The sequence below is a fragment of the Sceloporus occidentalis genome, unplaced genomic scaffold, assembly GCF_023333645.1.
Source record: "Sceloporus occidentalis isolate IW3139 unplaced genomic scaffold, rSceOcc1.0.p SCAF_1, whole genome shotgun sequence".
Taxonomy (NCBI): domain Eukaryota; kingdom Metazoa; phylum Chordata; class Lepidosauria; order Squamata; family Phrynosomatidae; genus Sceloporus; species Sceloporus occidentalis.
Window position 1 is genome coordinate 236770380 of NW_028316981.1, and position 20157 is coordinate 236790536.

Consider the following 20157-nt stretch of genomic DNA (forward strand, 5'->3'; position numbering starts at 1 on the left):
AACATTTAACAATTAAAAACATCTTTTTATTTCAAAGAACAACACAACAGCAGGGGGAAAAAGACACAATATGTGTGTGTTTTAAAAAGAGATTAATCAAAAGAGCAAGTGAAATTATGCACTGAAGGCCTTGCTGAAAATGATCTGGTTCACTGACTTCTGTAAGGGTGCTAATGGAGGTAATACAGGCTGTCCTTGGAAGGGAGTTCCAGAGCAGAACAAGAAGTATGGCCACTGAAATGGCCTCTCCCTAATCCCAACAAAATGTATGTCTGGAGGAACACCATCTTTCAGACATTCTGCTCCCAGACTATGACCATCAAACTTAGCACTGCACCCGCAGGCAAAACAATTTGCAAGATGGTGGAGCTGTTTCAGCAAGAGAGTAGTAGATTTCCTATACACAACCATTATTAACAATTAGGACTGTCTCTACTTAAAACACAGTTTTATATAGAGCACATTGCAGTCTGTAGACATAACATAGACATGATGTAAGACATGTATCACTCTGGCTTGATTTTCAGTCTCCAGGTAGGGCATAGTTTCTATACCAGTCTCAGCTTGGCCAAGGCACTGCTGGCCATTGCTGAGACTAGTGCTTCTGGGATCAATGCCAGGTACAGGAGAACCTGCAAAGGCGTTTTCAAAGGTAGTGCTACTCAAAGTACTTTCCTGTGTAGTTAAGCACATAATTTGTCAATGGGGGAAAGTAGCACAGAAGGAATTTGAGCCAGAACGACAAACAAAGCAGAGGGGGAGGTGGAGGAAGAGGGTTAAGAACAGTTATCATTACTAAAAGCTATTTGTTTGAAAGCAGAGGAGATCATGGCTGGAGAGCTACTGGAAATCAGGAAAAGAGAGAAGGAAATGGTGAGGCAGAGCTACTCATAGCTAAGTAATCATCATGCATATCATCAGATACACCCCTCCCAGCAGTGCAAGAAAGGGGACCAGATGTCCCATGACAAATCCACTGGCTGGATTGTTTCCAACATGAAATGTACCCCAGGTCAACATGGTATGCCATGTTCATCGTTGCGATTGTCTCACAGCCAAGTGCACAGCCCTGTGACCAACAGTCCCATGGTGTGAAGTGTTAACACCTGTCTGGATTTCTCCTTAATAGTATGGTGAGAGCAACTGTCGAGTACAGAGAAAGAAAGAGTAGTTACAAATAGTTCTCTCTGGCTAAAGAGGATGATCATTGCTACAGAACTAATACTTCTTATTCATGGAACTTTACTCCAGATTACTTCTTGGAGGTTCTGATTTCATCATAACTCACTTTACACACACTCTCGCCCCCCCTCCCGTTTTGTTACAGTTCTCATGCCTTGGCTTATGAATGTCTTGAACCCACTGGTTACATGCAGGCTGAAGCAATCATTCATACCTGATCCTTCTTCTTTATCTGCTGAATGTTTCTTATTATTTGGCATTTTTTGAAACATTCACCTCCAGCAGTATACAGTATCTGCGTGGAGCTAACCCATCTCACACATTCCTAAAGCTCTGACAAGGGAAGAGTCCTATAGAGGCAGACAATGACTTGGCCTCCCCACATCTTGCTCTGTAGCAGGGAGATAACTCTTAATGGACTGATATTTTTGTAAATTACAGAAACAGATGGATGATCAGAAGGGTGTAACCTGAGTGCCCTTATGTGGCTTTCTGTATCCAGGGGTGGGGAACCTGTTGGGCCTACATATATTTTGGACTGCAGTTCCCACAGTCTCTCATAATGGACTATGCTGGATGACCCTGATGGGTGTTGTAGGCCAAAACATCTTGAGGCCACAGAGCCAAGAGCAACTTGACTGCTAGCATGGCTACTTCAATGGCAACTGGTGACAGTATAGGTGAAGGTGGCAAGAAGAAAATGGTGGTGGCAGTGGTGAAATGGAAAGAAAGGAGCCTCTGGCAGCAGTCAGAGAACCTGCCACCTGCAAGCCACTGGTTCCTCAAAGAGAGCTTCTGGCAGGATCAACAGAACCAAGGCAGCATGGAGAGACTGCATGTGCATGCAGAGAGAGTCAGGCCATACGCTTAATGGTCTGTTATGCAAGTGGTGTGACTCTAGAGCTGCTGTGAACAAACTGTGGCCCTGGGGTGCAGTTTTTGTGGCCTCTGACACTCTCCCAAATTTCCCTGCACTGTCCTTTTTCTGGAATAAATGAGAATGAATGACTTCCCCAGGGTCCCCCCAGGAGTGAAACTTTTTTTCTTTTAAATAGGTCACAGACCCCATTTGACTTTAAAATACAAATTTTCTGCACAAGAAGTAGATTTCTGACTATTCCTCCCCCCCCCCTCCTCCTTTTGGCATTGTTTGCAATTTTTGTGATTCCTAGAGAGGTCTGTGGCAGAAATTTGGCACCTACATCTACTCAAGCTGCCTGGTGGGACCCTTGCCAGTGTTCCTTAACCAGGTATGTAGCATTATGCAAATTATGCTTATTCAAAGAATAAGGGTAATTTTTGTATCCCTACATATTAGGCAATAATTATTTCATCTTTTAATAGATCTAGCTGTAGTCATCTCTTAGGTAAGAGGTGCTTCACTGGGAGGCCACACAGTTGCTCACCAATAGATATGTGTCAGCGCCAAGAATGTGCCTGACAATGATGCTCTGTAAAATCTTATCACCATGAAGGCTCTGTTTTCAGAATGACAGTAATATTATTAATATTATTAGCATAATCAGTATCATTGTGAATGACATTTCGTAAAACAACATCTCCCCAGCTTTCAGTCCTCTCCCACTTTTTAAAAAACTTAACCACTTTCATGGAGGCTTTCATAGATTAAAAATTGTTTACACTAAATGTTAAAGGAATATGAAATGATGGTGATATACTGTCAGGCCTGCTGGATGATGGGGTCAGCAGATAGTTATTTAGACCAGTGACAGGTAAACAAAGTTTCAACAAACCAACAACACTTACAGGAAACTATAGGTGTGGGCTATCCTTTAAATATAAGTAAAGAGACTATGTAATCTGAGTTGTACAATCTCCCCACCCCATGTTTCCTGGAAGTAAGTATGGTATATTAATTTGGATACACCTCTGTTTGCATTCAATGGCCATTATCCAATACAGTCCTTCTACTGATGGTACTCCTTCTGCCAATGAAACAGGGAGAGAGGGGTTCATCCATCCAGCAGCCCCCAATACATCCTCCACTAAACCTGCTCAGAGCCAGTTTGGGGGTGGCATAGAAAGGGAGGGAAAGAATGTTTCCCCACACTGGCTTTTGGTGTTATCATGGTGTCTGCTTTAGGCCAGTGTTTACTAGACACCTAAGAATCACAAATGGATATCTGCTTGCTGAATGTGTATGTTTTACCTCTTCTGTCTGCCTGCAGCCCGCTGTGCTTCCTACAGAGTGTAGAGAAGAATCACCAGAATTTCACATAGGATACAGGTTTAAGGACATGCATTTTCCTAAACAGTAATAAAACAGAAGGAACAACTCTAGGACCAACATATCAAGTGTAAAAAAACTATTCACATAACTCCAGTTCCAAGACTTGGCAGATGGTGACAAGGAATGATATCTTTCTGCAGTGGCACCAACACTGTAGAGCAGTCTCTTCATGGTTGTCCACCTAACTGCAATACTGAGTGCTTTGAGATGCCTGGAAAATCCTTTGTTGCTTCCACAGGCATGGATCCCCTGCTGACTAGGTTTCTATTGGCGTCCATACTCCTATTAAAATGCTTTTAGTGGATTTATGCCTGTTGTAATTTTAATTTTCATACTTTCCATACATATCATATCAATTGGATTTATAACCAAATCTGCTCCAATATTTAACAATTTTCTGATTGTTTTCTTATTTCTGCTGTTGTTAATTCTTCTGGTCTCTTTTTGAAGCTAAGCAGTATACACTTGTCTTAAAATAAAAATAGAAAATAAATAAGATGGGGAAAAATCTCTTTATTCACTTTCCCCAGATGACTCACCATGCACATTGGATGAGAAGGTGGCACACAGATTTTGTTACATGAGCAAAATAATGATTCATGCACAGAAAAGCATTTGTAACATTCAGGAAATGTGTTTGTGTTTTTCCATTCAGCCCTCTTCAGGAAAGGTCAGGTGTACTTTCACTACTCTTGAAAGGTTCTAAAACTATAATAAGGGCAAATGCCCATCGCCTTTTGGACTTTTGTAAATTTCTTTCCAAGTATTTTTAATCAAAAATAAGTGAAGGATGAACCAAGCAATCTATTGTCTCTAGTTATGTCTGGAAATGCTTTTCTGTGTTTCTTCAGTAAGTACTTCAGTAAATAAGTCTTTGTTGTCCAAAAGACAACATTGGGTGAGTTAATTTAAAAAAAAGAGATGGCCTAAAAATAGTGAAGACTGTTGCTTCATATCTTCCTACTGAAGAGATAGTGACATTCTCTACTTTTTCTTCCAGTGTCATAACTCCTTCTATTTAATTTGAACAAACTTTCCTAAATCACCAGCGATATATGGCTACACCTAGAGGCAGGATGACTTTGGTTAGTAGGTCAAATTTCCTCTTGGAAACAATTTGTAGAAGTTGAAAACATAAAGCCTAAAAATGGGAAGCAGCTTTGAATTGTTGTTGGGATGACTATAATATCCTGTCTCCTTTATATTTGACTGCTGAAATAACAACAACAACAACAAAAGAGTCAGGGATGTGAGCTGTGCATAATCATCCAGTACTAATGTTTAAAAGCATAGTTTTGAGCATATTTACAAGTCCGTGACTCCTACTAAACCCCAACGTTACTTAGATTAATTTGACATCTTATATTGTGCCCTTTCTCTTTGCAGGTTCTTTGAGTAGCCTCAGACAGCTGTCAGTGCATAAGAGGCTTGTTGTGTTGTGCCTATCCATGGGGGGGGGGGGGGGGGAGAGATGTCCAAGCTGTAGATTTAAATTTAGATGGGCATTGTTTAGATAAATTTAGATGGACATTGTTTTGATTTCTCCCACAGACGCTGAAATTATAATACCACAGGATATTGTGAAGATATTGGCAATTCTTAGAAAGAGATCTGTATCTCCATGGAATTTTCACTCCCAGAACTACAGACAATCATCTCAAATACATTTAAATGAGCAACATAATCATAACAGAGAGATTTAAAAAGTTAATTTGGAAGCATAGCTCCATTGTTATGGCCTAATAATAGACTAAGGGGCTCGACAGATTGCCTCAAAAGGGTGGGCTGCAGCTGCCTGTTTTTGCCCCCAAGGGAGCCGACAGCAACCAAACCACGTGGGCTCTCTCTTCACCAAAAAGAACCCTGGTGTGCATGGGCACCGCCTTCAGTGCGCCATTAGTGCACTGTGGTGCCTCAATGATACAAGCAAGGCACCCCGACATGCAGACACTGCACCATGCTTGTGTCATCATGGCAACCCCTATGCGGACAGGTGGCAGCCATGATAGTGCCCCCACGATGCGCTAGGGCTCGGGAGCATGCAGTCGCTGCGTGCTACCAAGCCCTAATTTTGGCCTGGGGACAGCGCTTTCCGCCCATCCGTACTGGGCCTAAGTTCAGAATTAAAGCCAAGATCCTCTACACTAGGAGTAGACAACAGTGAGTGGTATGTGTCAGGGGCTCCCCCAAGGGCCCTGACCCCCAAGGGCCACACCATGACACAAAAAGCCTAAATACCACCATTTTTCTCTGCAGTCCCTCTCAAAATGGTGGTATATTATCATTTCCTGTTACCATTTTGAGAGAGACTGCAAAGAAAAATGGAGATATAGGAAGTAGTACAGAATTCTGGAGTGCTTACGGAAGTGGGATGGTTTCCCCCCCACATTTTCACATGTTTGGTGCTGTTTACATGATTTTAAAATATGGTGGTGGTAGTGCTGTTTTTTGGAACTGATGGGAGCTTCAGAGGCCACAAAAGGGGTGTGTGTGTGTGTGTGTGTCCAGGGCCACATGTGACCTATGGACCACGCTATGCTCATCCTTGATATATAGTTTTAATGTAGCAAAAATATACACCAGTTCAGATATTCTGAATCCCACAGTTGCACATCTCATTCTGCCCTGGGTGTATAACAATCAATTAGCTCCCTTACTCACCATGTCAAAAGTGAGTGAGAAGGCACTTCTTGCAGCACAAGTGGCTATGCACTTACACAAACTCCATGAAAGTGCAACCACACATGCAACTATTTTTATACTTACGTAATGCTCTACCAAAATTCTAGCTGATGTGAGAAGACCTCAGTGTTCACTGAGGACATTATCACACCAGTTTGCTATCCTGATACAATCCTAGTTTAAGAATGGAAGCATATTGGTTTGGCACAATTTCCTATCACACTGTTCCCACGATAGTGCTTTGGTGATTCATGATTGCATGATCTGTTTTCTACACTGTTTTCAACACTGACAAACACCACCTACCAGGGGGAGAAGTCACAGCAGCCAACCACCTCCCAAAGTTGGCTGGTGTATGCACATTCACACAGCAACCCTGCAAATTGGGAGGAAGCAGGGGATAAGTGATCCTAGGTGCCAACACCTTGCGGAGGGTGCACACGGCAAACAGCTTCAGGAAGGTACTGTCACTGTGAGGGCAAGGGGGGAGAGGAGGACAGAAGCAGAATCACACACATTCATGCCACATGACTGCCTAAGAAGCAGAAATGCCCCAGAAGGAACCTATCTTACCAAGGCAGAAAAGGGAGCAGCGAAATTGAGAGCCTATTGACAGGTTTTGCCGATCAGTGAAAAGGTGCACAACAGCAATGAATAGATTTCAAGGCAGCAGGCGTTTTGCTCAAGTCTATTGGGAAAGGCAAGATTCTGCCCTCTCCTCCCCTTCACTACATTAAATGAGTACAAACTTCTTTTGCAATTTGAACTCAAACTTGTAGCAATTGAAATAAGGTGAAAACAAAGGATGAAAATGGGTGGAGCAGAAAGAAATTTTAAAAGAAGCTGAAGAAGTGGGACATCAGAGGATTAATTAGGACTGTCAGGACAATTGGAAGGTAAGAAAACACCATTAAAAATCCCCTTACAGTTGCCATAAGTCAGAAATAACTTGAAGGCACACAATACACACATGGTATAATAGAATGAGAGTGGGTGTGAAGGTCAGGAATTCAGATGATGTTTGTGGTAATCATTTGGAAAAACCAGGTTTATGGAACCAGTTTGGGCTCCTGTTTCCACTCTATCATCATGGTTACTGTAGTCCAAATTTCTGAGCCTGAACCCACTAAACTGAGACTCCCCAAGGACAGCATCCCAAATGACAGCTGTCTCTGAAGAATTAGTTCCCTTTACCTGAGGGTTTTACATTCTGGTTCAGGCAGTGCACAAGGCAGGAAATGACAAAAGGCAATGAAGTGTAAGGCCCCAGGCATTTTTATTTAGACCAATTTTAGACTGTCAACCTGATCTGTTTTATTAGCTGCTGCTTTTTACTGTTTGTAACTTACTGATTGAGAGCAAGCATGGTTTAGTGATTTGAGCATTGGACTATGATTCTGGAGACCCGGGTTCAAATCCTCGCTCTGACACGGAAGCCCACTGGGTGGCTTTGGGCAAGTCATCCCTCTCAACCTCATAGGCAAGGGCAAACCCCCTGTGAACAAATGCTGCCAAGAAAACCCTGTGATAGGTTTGCCTTATGGTCACCATAAACTGGGAAACAACTTGAAGGCATACAACAACATCATCAACAATTTATTCATCTGTGTTGTTTTTAAACCTGCTTGTTTTATATATTGTTTATATTTAATACCATTATCTTATGTTGTATTTTATTTTGTTTACTCTCTTAGGCATCATTATATGAAAGATAGAATAAGGAAGTAATAAATACATATTAAGGGGTCGAACCTGGGGGAGAAAAGTCTGGTTCAAGGGGGAGAAAATGGTTTGGCTGAAGTAAGTTATGGGTTTTGAGCTATCCAAGGTCCTGCAATCCCAGTCAGATCTACCTCCAAAAGGTGTGATTAAAACCAAAAAAGAGTTATGTTGCACCTCATAGACGTATTTACAGCATCCATTCCAGTTGTAACCTCCTGTTGCTGACCTTAACAATGGTCATAACTGTGAAAATATATGCCAAAGGGAGATTATACTGAAAACTGCTGAGTTACTATTCATCAGGAAGTTCTAATCAGTCATGAGAGGTATGAATCAGGATAAAGCTTTCTTATCACATTGCATGCATTAATTGACTTACCTAGTGCCAGAATGACTTTTAAAATCAAATTTGTAAATGCCCAGGGGTTGCAATGTCAGTACATTTTGCATTCCATTTCCTTCTGATGTCAGTCATCTACACTACCATTCCCAACTATGTCTACTGCATATGTACATGAAATTCCAAATAATAGTCCATCTATCAGATGAAATGGTCTAAAATTAACAAAAATCATGCTCTAACAAATTGTGTTAGGGTTTCACACAACCTTTTGTTGTTTCTTGCTGTAACAAAAGTTGACTGATGAAGCGAGCTCAGGCATCTGTCTTATCTTCTGAATTTTTACTTCTGGTCAGGGCAGGACATCTGTGGAAAATTTTTTATAAAAGGTAGAAAAAAACATGCATGGCATAAGTGGCATATACAATTTTGCCCTCAACGAGAAATTTAATTTTAGTGTAAAAGGCAGCATGTGTGCATGTGTGTTTTACAGCGATACACTGAAAATTCTTTATCAGCACCAATATTTTCTTAGATAATAAATATTTTATGGACCTGTCTTAATTTTAAAATAGTAGAAACAGGGACTATTTAACTACCTTCTGTATGACACAACATGTTATAGGTTCACAACTTAACAAAGCTGAGAGTGTATTTGGAATTTGAATCCAAAGGCCTTGCTGAATCCTGAATGTTTCTGGTGTGTTTTATTTCTGTTCTCCAAATAGTCCAAATATTTAAATGAACTATTATGATTTTGTTAAATTGCACAGGCATAACTTTCTTGGGAGCGGGATATCAGTTCCAATATAAGCATTGCACAACACTCACCAAATGAAGTAGCTGTCCTCTCAAGGACCCAATTTGTTTTGTTTTATTCTGTTCTGTGTTTTTGTTTTGTTTTGTTTTTTGAATCAGTTAACTAATGAACAGGTGCTCACATTGTAGGAGAGTCCCCTGAAGCAGACACTGAGCACAAATGGCAGCTTTTGCTCAAGAGAAACTATTATTCAAGTCGGGGGTCAAGGTCATGAGCTGAAAAGAGGGTGAGACTGGTACTTGTTTCTCCTTACCAAGAAGAAGCTAACAAAGCCACAAGTTGCCCCTACTAGAAGGATACAGAAGAGGAATATCATGACCTCAGGGTGAACGAGTGAAGGATTCAGGTCAGGGTCAGTGTGCTGGTCTTTGACAGAGAAAGGAACCATTGTGGGGAAAAACAAGAGGGAAGAATAAAGAATAAGAGCAAATATTCTTTATTCTTATGGAGTACAAGCAAGCTCCAGATACATGCGAGTCAGGAAAGAGGTAACAGCTTTCTTGTTCATTGCTTAAGATTTACAGACTCTCTGAAGCTCCTGGGAGACACAGTCCCTTATTTTATTCATCTTCACAGCAGCCTTAACAGAAAGGATAGTTGAGGATGCGATATTGGGCAGTGAGTCTGCAGCTGGGTGAGATAATAGCTCCAACTTGGTAGCTAACCACATGCACACCACATCTGGCCATGCCTTTTCAGCAAAAATATGTTTGGATCCAGAGACAGGATTTCTTTCCATATCCTGTAACACACAGATACAGGATGGAAGCAACCTATGACTCCATCCATGGTGTAAGAAGCAAGGTTTCATCAATCTTAAACTGCCTTTCACTTTCCTATACTTTTCCCTGGCAAGTGTTTTCAAGAAAGAAAATGCATATAAAGTAATAGTAATAGTAATAGTTGTCACTTACATGCTTAAAATAACCCTGTTCAAAAGTTTATAACCGAATCAGTTAACAAGAAATTGCAGGGGGGTGGGAGAGGAAGAGTGAAATAAAAGAGATGGAGGATATTGATCAAATAACAGAATAATGTAGGGCTGGGACATAGAGGTACAGATCAAACCTATACACTCTACTCAAATAAGCCCAATTCAGTTCAGTGGGACGTACGGTGTCTTCTCATAAGTATGCATTGGAATTTAGCCTTACTCATGTTTCAGAGTAAATTTTTATGACTAAATTAATCCACATGAATTTCCACAGGTCTCTTCTAAATATTATTAAAATGGAATCTATACAACTCACAATCATGAGAATGAAAGAAGCAAGTCTTAAAACATTTCTTACATTTCTTAATTGAGAGATTTGTTCTACCAGATCTCAATAGCTAGTGAGTATTAGGCATAAGGAGTGGTTAAAATAAAGCACATTAATTAACTAGAAATCTTCTGATTAAAAGAAACAATAACTGAGTTAATACATGTGAATATCACTAAAGTATAAGTATAGTAGAAGGATATATGACAGCTGGAGAATAAATATAAGGTATAAGTTAATTAAAAAATCTTTTAGAACTATACAATCTTGTTCATATTTACTCAGAAGTAATTGTAACATTATATCTAACAGAGTTCCCTGTAGCCTTAAAATGGATTTTTAAAAACTGCAAGACCAATCAAGAAGGAGTAATTAAAAAAGTAAAATTGTATATCTGAAGAGAGATAATAAGCTGAATCATTGGATGAAAAACTGAGATTAAAAACTAAGACATGGATAAACTAAAAGTTACAGTAATTTAAATTACATAAAATTAAAGAATGAAATATATAATGTCAGTTTCAGAAGGGTTTCATCTGAAATTATCTAGAGTTAGAATTGTGTGCCCATTGCTTAAGGCAGATTATCCTGATTTCATTTTATTTTCTAATGGCAAATTCTTATAGCAGAATAGTCACTTATTTAGGACATAAAGGCCTAGCAAGAGCCAATGGTTTAAAAATTAAAGTAGTTTGTAAATATGAAATAGCATTAGTGACCCTAACTACAAGTACATAGGATCGACCCAATATATTTGCATCAATTATATACTGAGTCCAAACATGAGAATTGTTCAGTAGTATTGTAAGGTGCATTTATTTGATCTGATGAAGTGAATCTTAGAAAATATAAATAAACTAATTTTAATGGTTCTGCTAGGCATTATGCTTACATTGTCCATTGAGGCATTCAAAAGAAATAAAACAAATGATTATCTAAATATTTGTTTTTAATTCTCTAGACTACAGGTTTAATTCTTGAAACCTTTGACAAAAATAGAATTGGACTGACATTTCTATTCATTCTGAATGTTGAAACTTCAACACCTGATACATCAGTGTTCAGAAACATTGTGGTAACTTCTGCTGTTGACATTTGAATTTCCAATATGTGAGTTTAGATTATTGTTTGGACTGTGGAGATGGTGTTGCACATTTTTATTTATGAAGTGGCATCTAAATTTTAAATTCACAGCAAACATTCTGAGTATGAAGTTTTTTGCTACTTTGGGGCTTGGGGATTTTTTTTCTTGCTTGACCTTTAAATTATTTAACCCAAATTGCATGTATGTTCTTCACTGTATTTATTATTAATCAGAAAAGAAACAAAACATTCTTTCTCAAATGCTTTCTAGGATCCATCGACTTAGCTGTGATGGAGATTTGTCTGGGTTTAGGAGCATTCAAAATAGGTCAGATGAATCAGAGTTCAGAATGCCTTTACTGGTGTTTAAATATCAATATGATATATGTGTCTCCACTAAGAGAAACAGCCTTGAAAAATACAGTACATATGAAGTTTCAGCTATGACAGGTACCATTACTAAGAAAAAGTATAATTTTAAAATAAAAGTTGACTTCATAAATGTGGGCCGCACTCTGGTGTTATAGTCTATGTAAGATATTTTTGCACACATCACTAAATCTCTTCGGTGTGATTGTTTTCTAGCCGGTTTTTTTGGAGACAGACTCCATTAAACTATACATTTGTTGAGAGCAGATATAGTTCAGTTTTCTGAAGTGATTGTTCAACAATAGTTGTTTTACTAATGGTTGTTCATAGCACAGTTTCAGCTCCTGTAATGGCCTAGACAGCTCCTTTCCTGAGCGTGAGATGTTTGACTGAAAATACTGAAATATTATGGGCAGAGTACCATTGCTTTACCATTGTTAATACCCTTTGTCCTTCACAATGATGTGATACTGATTTATGGTCTGAACAGGGCAATATGTGCCTCCTAGGGTGGTTCTACACTGGCCAGAATCCTTTGGGTTGCTCCCAGAGATTCTGGCCCCAAAGCTGCCCTGAATTCCCCATTACTTGGGCACATGTATGTCCCACTGTGCCATGTGATGCCACAGCTGCCAACACAAGTCTCTCCCTCTGAGATCGAAAACAAGGTGTCCAGCATCGATCACACGACTGGGTGCCTCATTGTGACCTCAGAAGAAGTGACTCACATCCGTTGTGGTGGTAGTGGTCTCCTATTATGCAGCCATTATAAATTCCCAATGAGTTATGGGAGATTCCCCCCCCCCTCTTTTATTTTTTTTGCTTCTAGGATGTTTCCTCTCTGAAACTTTAAGTTCAAGCTGGCCACCACAACACACTTTCATATTTTAAAACATCTATCGCAATGTCCTGATGAGATACAGCAGTCCTTCTTTTGCTTCTAGAAACCCCCTACATTGAAATTTTGACATGAACTTGCACACTGGAATTTGGAAAACAACTAGAACAGTCTGCCAAATGCTGAATGTCTAGGATGCTTTCTCAAAGCAATATGGCGGGATACATACCGCCATTTAGTACGTATAGAATACGTACTAGGGTTAGGAAGGGGCGGTGCTTCCGCACCCCCCTAACCCTAGTACGTATCCTATACGTACAAGATGGCGGCGCCCGTTCCACATGGGCGCCGCCATCTTTGCGTATCGGACGCTGAGCGTCCGTACGCGTCGCGCCGCTTGTGACGTAGCGAGCGCGCCCCTGGCGCCTCGCTACGTCGCAAACGCGATGGTAAAAGAAGCTCCATTTTGGAGCTTCTTTTTCGGTCCGCGCGGGAGTCGGGCCGTCTGAAGGCTCCGGCTCCCCCGCGGACCTACTGGTGGCGGCGGCAGACCGCCGCAAAGCGGCGGTCTGTACCCCGCCAATATGACATTTTCTCTGTTTCTAGGAGGCCTAGTTTGCAATTTCAATTTGAGACTTGGAGTTGCAACCTGGATGACAACAAAAGGCACTAAAATTTTGAAGTGTCTCATGTGATGTCCCAGTGAATCATGGCTGCCACAGACATACACACAGACATTTCCTTTTAATATTATAAACTTCTGTGGACTTCCCCTCACTTTATCTGCATGGAGTGTTGCCTCAGTTGCTGGATTTTGAAACACACTGGCAGAAAACAACAAGTATTTAGAAATCTGTGGAAGGTGCAGAATTGTAATCAGTGGGGTCAGAGGAAACAAAAAGTACAAATAACAATTATTACTTTAACAATGGCCATTAACAAATGGTAGTTACAAGATAGCACAGACATTCTTGCATTGACTAGTCAATGAATGCATGCATTGTGAGAAAAAGGCTCTCTCTCTATTCAAGCCACAGCAATTGGATTTCTTGATGAATTCTTGTAGGTGGGGTACTATAATCAGTGGGAGAGAAGAGAGGCAAAATAAGTACTGCCAGTAATAATTACCTTAACAGTTGCTGTTTACAAACAGTAGTTGGATGGTAATGCAGATGTTCTTGCATTGATGCACCTGTTAAGAAGTATAGATACTTTTTAAAAGAGAGTTTGTCCTTGTTCCAGCTATAGGATATAGAACTGAATACTCTTAATTAATTGTTAATTGTTTCAGTTTGGATTTGTTCACTTTTGTCACTTGCCTTTCTTACTGCTGTTGATATGTATCCCATACTTCCTTCAAAGAGCGAAGGGCATCATACACTATTTTCTACCTCTACAGTTCATATCAGTCCTGTGAAGTTAGTTTAGCTGAGATAGAATTTGTCGTTGTAGATATAATTTAGTCATTATTAAAATATATTTAGCCCACCCAAAGTAACAGCATGGGGTACAGTCAGTAAAATAACTTCAAAAGACTTTGAACCATTGAAATCAATTTAACTATACAAAATCCACAGTCCAATGCACTAAGAACCAACCCATGACCTCATTCATTGCCCAATGTTTAGGTGAACAGCTTGCCCTGAAATGAATGGGCGTAAGCCTCTCTCCAAAGACCCAAGATCACTCATGAGTTTTTCAAATTAACCTGGCTTTCTTTATTTCTGGGACAAAAATAGATATATGAAATATTGTGCCTGGTATCCACATCTGAGGTGGAGGGACCTAATTTCTATTGGACCTGTAATGTGTGTGGATGGGGGTGACCATGATGAGCCTTTTTCCAGCTATGATGAAAAGTGCAGCCCACATGTATTTCAGTGAACAACAGAAATGAATTTGGTTAGACATCAAGACAGGCCCTAGGCCAAAGAATGCCCCAGACAAGAAGATTTCTTCACATCAGTCTTACAGTTTTGAACACCTTAGTTTCTTTGTTTTTAAGTGGCCTATGCATGCTGTTTCCAGTGCTAGATCAGGCCCATGAAAAGTGTGGCAAGTGGGCCCCAGGGATTTTTTTATGGCTCCCAGGGTCACTTCCTGTTGTGCAAAAAGGACTCCCCTGGTCCTAAAATGGCAGAAAGGGGGCTAAAATGCTGGAAATGCCTCCACGTTATCTAGAGGCCATTTGGGGGTAATCATTTGGGGTTTTTTTGGGGGGGGGGAAGGGATGTGACATGAAGCACAGCCCTCAATGGTCACTGCATGGTGGTCAAGCATCCTAGCCTCTGACATTTGTCTTCCCACAGGAGCCCCAATACTGCATTTGAGATAGGTGACCCAACATTATTATAACCTGCTTGTAGGTACATATTATTTTTCCCACCCAGTATCACTCAAACTTAAATATGAATGATTCTCATAAGCACAATGTGTATTTATAAGTGTTGTCCATGTGCTTGGTGTAGTTCACTCTCAAGTAATTGTCCCCAGGATAGACTGTACACAGCCTTTCTTATTTCTGGAAGGTCTCAATGACAGCCATGGTCTTTAATATTTCTAAGTGCTTGATCATTTAGTACATTTCTGACTGGTAAAACCTGAGGAGGCTCATCTACATAGGAGTCTAGGTGGTCAGAAGATCCCAATGTGCCAGATAATTTCAGGATGGGCTCAGTCGCTTGGGCGAGTCACACCCTCTCAGCCTCAGAGGATGGCAATGCCAACTCCCCTCTGAAGAAACCTTGCCAAGAAAACCCCATGATAGGTTTGCCTTAGAGTCACCATAAGTTTGAAATGACTTGAAGGTACACAACAACAATCACAACTATCAGCCACCCTGGCCTAGCCTCGGGCAGGGGAGAGTTGAGCCCTCTCTGGCCCTCGATCCCAGGGTCCATTTTCCACCTCTCTCCTAGATGCATCATTTCCAAACATGATACGACATGTACTTGCTCAGATGTGTTACAAATGACATTTATTCATGCCACATGAACTATTTATATTATTTCTTTTTGATGTGGAGTAGAGAATTTAGCACCTAGCCCACAACAGAGCATCCCAAGCCCTGTATTCAAAGTGATCGCTTTGGGTTGCCTCCCTGAAATCCAGCCCTACCATCAATATTACAAGTCAAATGGCACCAGTTCTTTAACAATAACGAATCCTTTAGACACTAACTGGATCGCTTTGTTAGTATCGAAACACCATCCTGCAAGGCCGAATGAATCTGAAGCCTGGTCTGCTTAGAAAGGCCCCATGGAAGAGAGGGGTCTTCAAGAAGAAAAAACAAGGATTAAAATGTGGGTGAGGCCTTGTGTACAATGACTGGAAGGACATTCCAGGCATTGGGTGGGTGGGTGGGGGGAAATAAGATAATGTGAAATGGAAACAAAGAAGGAATTGATATTGGTGTCCAGTGGTGAGCTGGGCAAGGCACGATGCGAAGGAGGCACGACCTTTCCTTCTGAGTTGGAATTAGAGCTCTCCTGCTCATGGATGGGCTTTTTAGGCAATGCATCCCACAAAAGAAATCTGCAGAAGCAACAAAACACCACCTCTAAGTATCGGTCAGCCTGGCCTAGTAGTGTGAGTGTTGGAGTAGTAGACTCTGGAGACCAGGGTTCGATTCTCTGTTCTGTTCAGGGTGTCCTCAGCACAAAGGAGGAGAAGGCACCACAAAATGGAGGGCATTCAAGAAAAATGGAGGAAATTTGTGGCGTAGTGGTTTGAGCATTGGACTATGACCTTGGAGACCAGGGTTTGAATCTTGGCTCGGCCATGGAAACCCACTGGGTGACCTTGAGCAAGACACACTCTCTCGGCCTCTCAGGGGAAGGCAAACCTCCTCTGAACGAATCTTGCCAAGAAAACCCCAGAATAGGTTCACTTTAGGGTCTCCATATGTCAGAAAGGGCTTGAAGGGACTCAACACACACCCAGACATAAGTGAGAAGAAGTGACCTGAAGGCACACAACAACCACAACAAAAGTGTTGGGCGTTGTGCTTTCTCTCATTCCACAGGAGGCATTCTTACCAGGGGGGTGGGGAAGCAAATAAACCAAAAGCAAGCCTTTTGATGTTTGCTCGGGTAGGAAAATGTGTAACTTTTGCACCGTGCCTTCCTTGAAAACAAAGCAAACGCTGAGCTTGGAGCCTCAGAACTTTCCCTCTTGTTCGGAGAACTTCCTCAATGCAGAGCGAGGGCTTGGTGGGCCCCCCTCCCGCCCGCACTGCAGGCTGCAGACGTACGTGCAACGAAGCCACACACTGTTCCGGCAAAAGTACACGCATCGCCCTTTTAAGGCCCTGCTGCAGGCAGGCGAAGGGAGGCGAAGGAGCCGAGTTCATCTGAGGACACAGTCCCAGTTCTCAGAAATCCCTTCGCTGCTGGAACATCGAGCTCCCTTTACTGCAGTTGAACAAACTGCCCTAGATTGGGGGCTGGAGAGCCCGCCTCCTCCTCCTCCTCCCCTCCCTCAGCCCCAGCCCCAGCCCCAGCTCGTGCGGGGAGCTCAGGGTGCCCAGGCCCACGTGAGCTGCAAGGAAATTAGCACCTCCACCTCCCAGACAGACAGGGAAAGGGAACGGGAAAGGGAAGGGAGGCAGGAGAAGGGGAAGGGGAAGGGAAAGGAAGGGAATGGAATGGAAAGGGAGGGAGGGAGGGAGGGAGGAAAGAAGGAGGGGAAGGAAGGGGAAGGGAAGGAGGAAGGAAGGTGGGGAGGGGAATGGAAAGCGAGCAAGGAAGGAAAGGGAGGAAAGGATGAAGTGAAGGGTAAGGGAGGAAAGAAGGAAGCGAAAGGGAAAGGGAAGGTTGGTTGCTGACTGGCTCCTGGCCTGGGGCCACCATCAGTGCTCATGCCACTCATTGGGAGAGGGGCGAGGGGGGGCCCCTTCCTTCCCACTGAGTGGCATGAACACTGATGGTGGCCCCAGGCCAGGAGCCAGTGGCCTCCATCCCATCCCACCCCATCCCTGCCACGCCTTCCTTCCTTCCCATTTTCCCTGCCCTTCCCAAGCCTTTCCAGGAGACACCTGCCTCCCTGCCTGGCTCTGTCTGACTCTGCCTTTTTTGAGCGGGCAAGCAACCTCAAAGAGCGGGCAGCCTGGAAGAAGAAGGGCGAGAGAGATGCCTGTGTGTGTGTGTGTGTGAGAGAGAGAGAGAGAGAGAGAGAGAGAGAGAGAGAGAAAGCCCAGAGGATGGCATGCCAACCCCCCCCCCCCACTCCGCCCTCCGGACATGGCACAGCAGCTCTTGGGTCTTTGCAAGGAGGCATTTGGGAGGAGGAAAGAAGGCAGAGGAGGGCTCCACCCTTATACTTTTTACACACGAAGGGAGTGGAAGGGTTTGAGATAACGCCACCCACGCTGTAAAATAAAGATGGGGGGGTGGGGGGAGGAAGAGAAGAGAGAGAAAATGAAGGCAGGCTATTTATAAATAGGAGGATTAGACACAGCAGCCCATGCTTGGGGGCACCCCCCTGAGGAGGGAGGGAGGGAGGGAGGGAAGGAAGGAGCCCCCTCCTCCACCAGCCCCTTCGCCCCCACTTTGGAGGGTGGCACCCATGGCAAACCAAGTGTGACACATTGGCCCTGATCTGTGGGTTTCTTCCCACCACCGCCACCCTTCCCTCTGAGTCAGATGGATGCGTTTCCTGTAGCTGCTGCTGGTGTGTGTGGTGTGTGTGTGTGTTTTGAACAGTTTGTTCCATCCTCCTCCTCCTCTTTGCCCAGCTTCCATACATGGAAAGCTCTCTGTATCTCTCTGTGTGTGTTGTGTGCCTCCGTTTCCTACTTAGGGCTACCCTATCATGGGGTTTCCTTGGCAGGATTGGCTCAGAGGTTTTTTTGCCATCGCCTTCCCCTGAGGCTGAGAGAGTGTGACTTGACCAAAGTTTCATGGCCCAACATGGAAGTGAACCCTGGTCTCCAGAAGTGTCCAGCCCTCAGGCCATCCAAGGCTAGCCCTCCACAGTGCTGGACTCCAAGGGCTCTTGATAATTGGAGGGCTAGCCTTGGGCGCTTCACAATTGCCACCAGATCCTCCCCCCTCTCACCATTTCCCTTCCCTCATGTTTTATTATTATTATTATTATTATTATTATTATTATTATTATTTATTGGGGTGACCCAAAAACGTGACAGACCAAAAAACCCCACAAAGCACCTACCCCACACTATGGCTCCTCTTCCCAAAGGGAGCCATTATGTCCCCCCCCCAGGGGTTCCTCTTTGCTCCCCCAAAACTGAAAGATGAAGTAAGCCCTCCTAAAATAAAGGAGTCTATGTCGAGAACCCCAAATACATTGTGACCAGATGTCCTCACTACCAAGGAGAACAAGGCACCATTGCAAAGTGGAGGACATTCCCCAAGAAAAAGAACCAATGTCCACTCATCCTCAGTTCTGCCCCAAATGGATGACATCTTAGAATCCCTCCTGGATGGAAAAATAAAAGCTAAAACCACTAATATGAATGTCAGTTCATGCTTCTGTCACTGTGTCCTGCTCAGAATGGGGGACATTTTAGAATCCCTCCTGGGCTAGAAGGTGGCGGTTAATTGGAGGACAGTTGCTGGGAAAGGAGGACTTTGCCTCCACCAGATGCCTGTGGAGAGAGAGAGAGAGAGAGAGAGAGAGAGAGATCCCTCTGTGTGTGTTTGTGTGTGTGTTAGAGAACAAGGGCCATTCTGACATGAACATGACTACAAGCGTGGCTGGTTACCAGAGAAAATGAAATAAATAAATAAAATAAAATAATATAACAATAAAATAATATAATAAAATAAACCCTGCCCACAGGCCCCCCCCCAGCATCCTTCTTCCCTCATGAGGTAAAAGAGAGATAGAGAGAGACACACACGACGCCATTATCCCCTCAGGGCTGATCATAAGCCCCTGGTTCCTCCTTTCCTTGCTTCCTTCCTTGGTCGCCTTCCCCGCCTTCTCCCTCCCGTCAGAGCCATTTTCCCCGTCAGTCAAGAGGCCTCTCCTCCTCGTCCTCCTCCTCCATCTCCGCCCCATTTCACCTCAAATAACCCGCCGTTCCTCTCCTCCGCCATCCCTCCGCCCTCAGCCTCGTAGGCTCCCGCCTGCCTCCATGTTGTACACACGGAAAGCACTCACTGCCTCCCTCCTTCTTTTCCCTCAGCCCCCGCACTTTCTATTAGCACAGCTTTAGCCAAGGAGAAAGAGAAAGAGAGACATGGCTGAGGGGGATATTCTTCAAGGGGGGTGTCCCTCTCTCTCTCTCCATGAAGGGAGAAAAAAAGGCGCCGAGGTGTGGCTCCCTTCAAATCACCTCAGACTCCATTCCTCACCCCCTTTTCCATCCCCTCAGCAACTGCCCCCCTCAGAAGCCCCTCGAAGCGAGACATTTATATTAGTATTTTTAGCTTTTATTTTTCCATCCAGGAGGAATTCCAGAACGTCCTCCATTTTGAGCAGAACTCAGAAGCATATTAGTTTTTAGCTTTTATTTTCTCTTCAGGGATTCCAGAACGTCCTCCATTTTGAGCAGAACTCAGAAGCATATTAGTGTTTTTAGCTTTTATTTTCTCTTCAGGGATTCCAGAACGTCCTCCATTTTGAGCAGAACTCAGAAGCATA

The 20157-nt window shown here is 43.0% G+C and overlaps 1 long non-coding RNA gene across 3 annotated transcripts; it reads right to left on the reverse strand.

Moving 5' to 3' along the window:
• Positions 1 to 4: 4 nt before the first annotated feature.
• LOC149323646 (uncharacterized) lies at positions 5 to 19787 on the reverse strand. 3 transcript variants are annotated; one of them, XR_016277336.1, is made up of 5 exons: positions 19578 to 19787; positions 13678 to 13741; positions 8446 to 8543; positions 3353 to 3450; positions 5 to 1143 (listed from the first exon to the last, which is right to left on the reverse strand). It is a non-coding gene; the product is annotated as an uncharacterized LOC149323646 (long non-coding RNA). The 3 variants fall into 3 exon arrangements; XR_016277338.1 differs by lacking the exon at positions 19578 to 19787 and adding an exon at positions 18721 to 18795; XR_016277337.1 differs by lacking the exon at positions 19578 to 19787 and adding an exon at positions 13869 to 16101.
• Between the last annotated feature and the right edge of the window lie 370 nt (positions 19788 to 20157).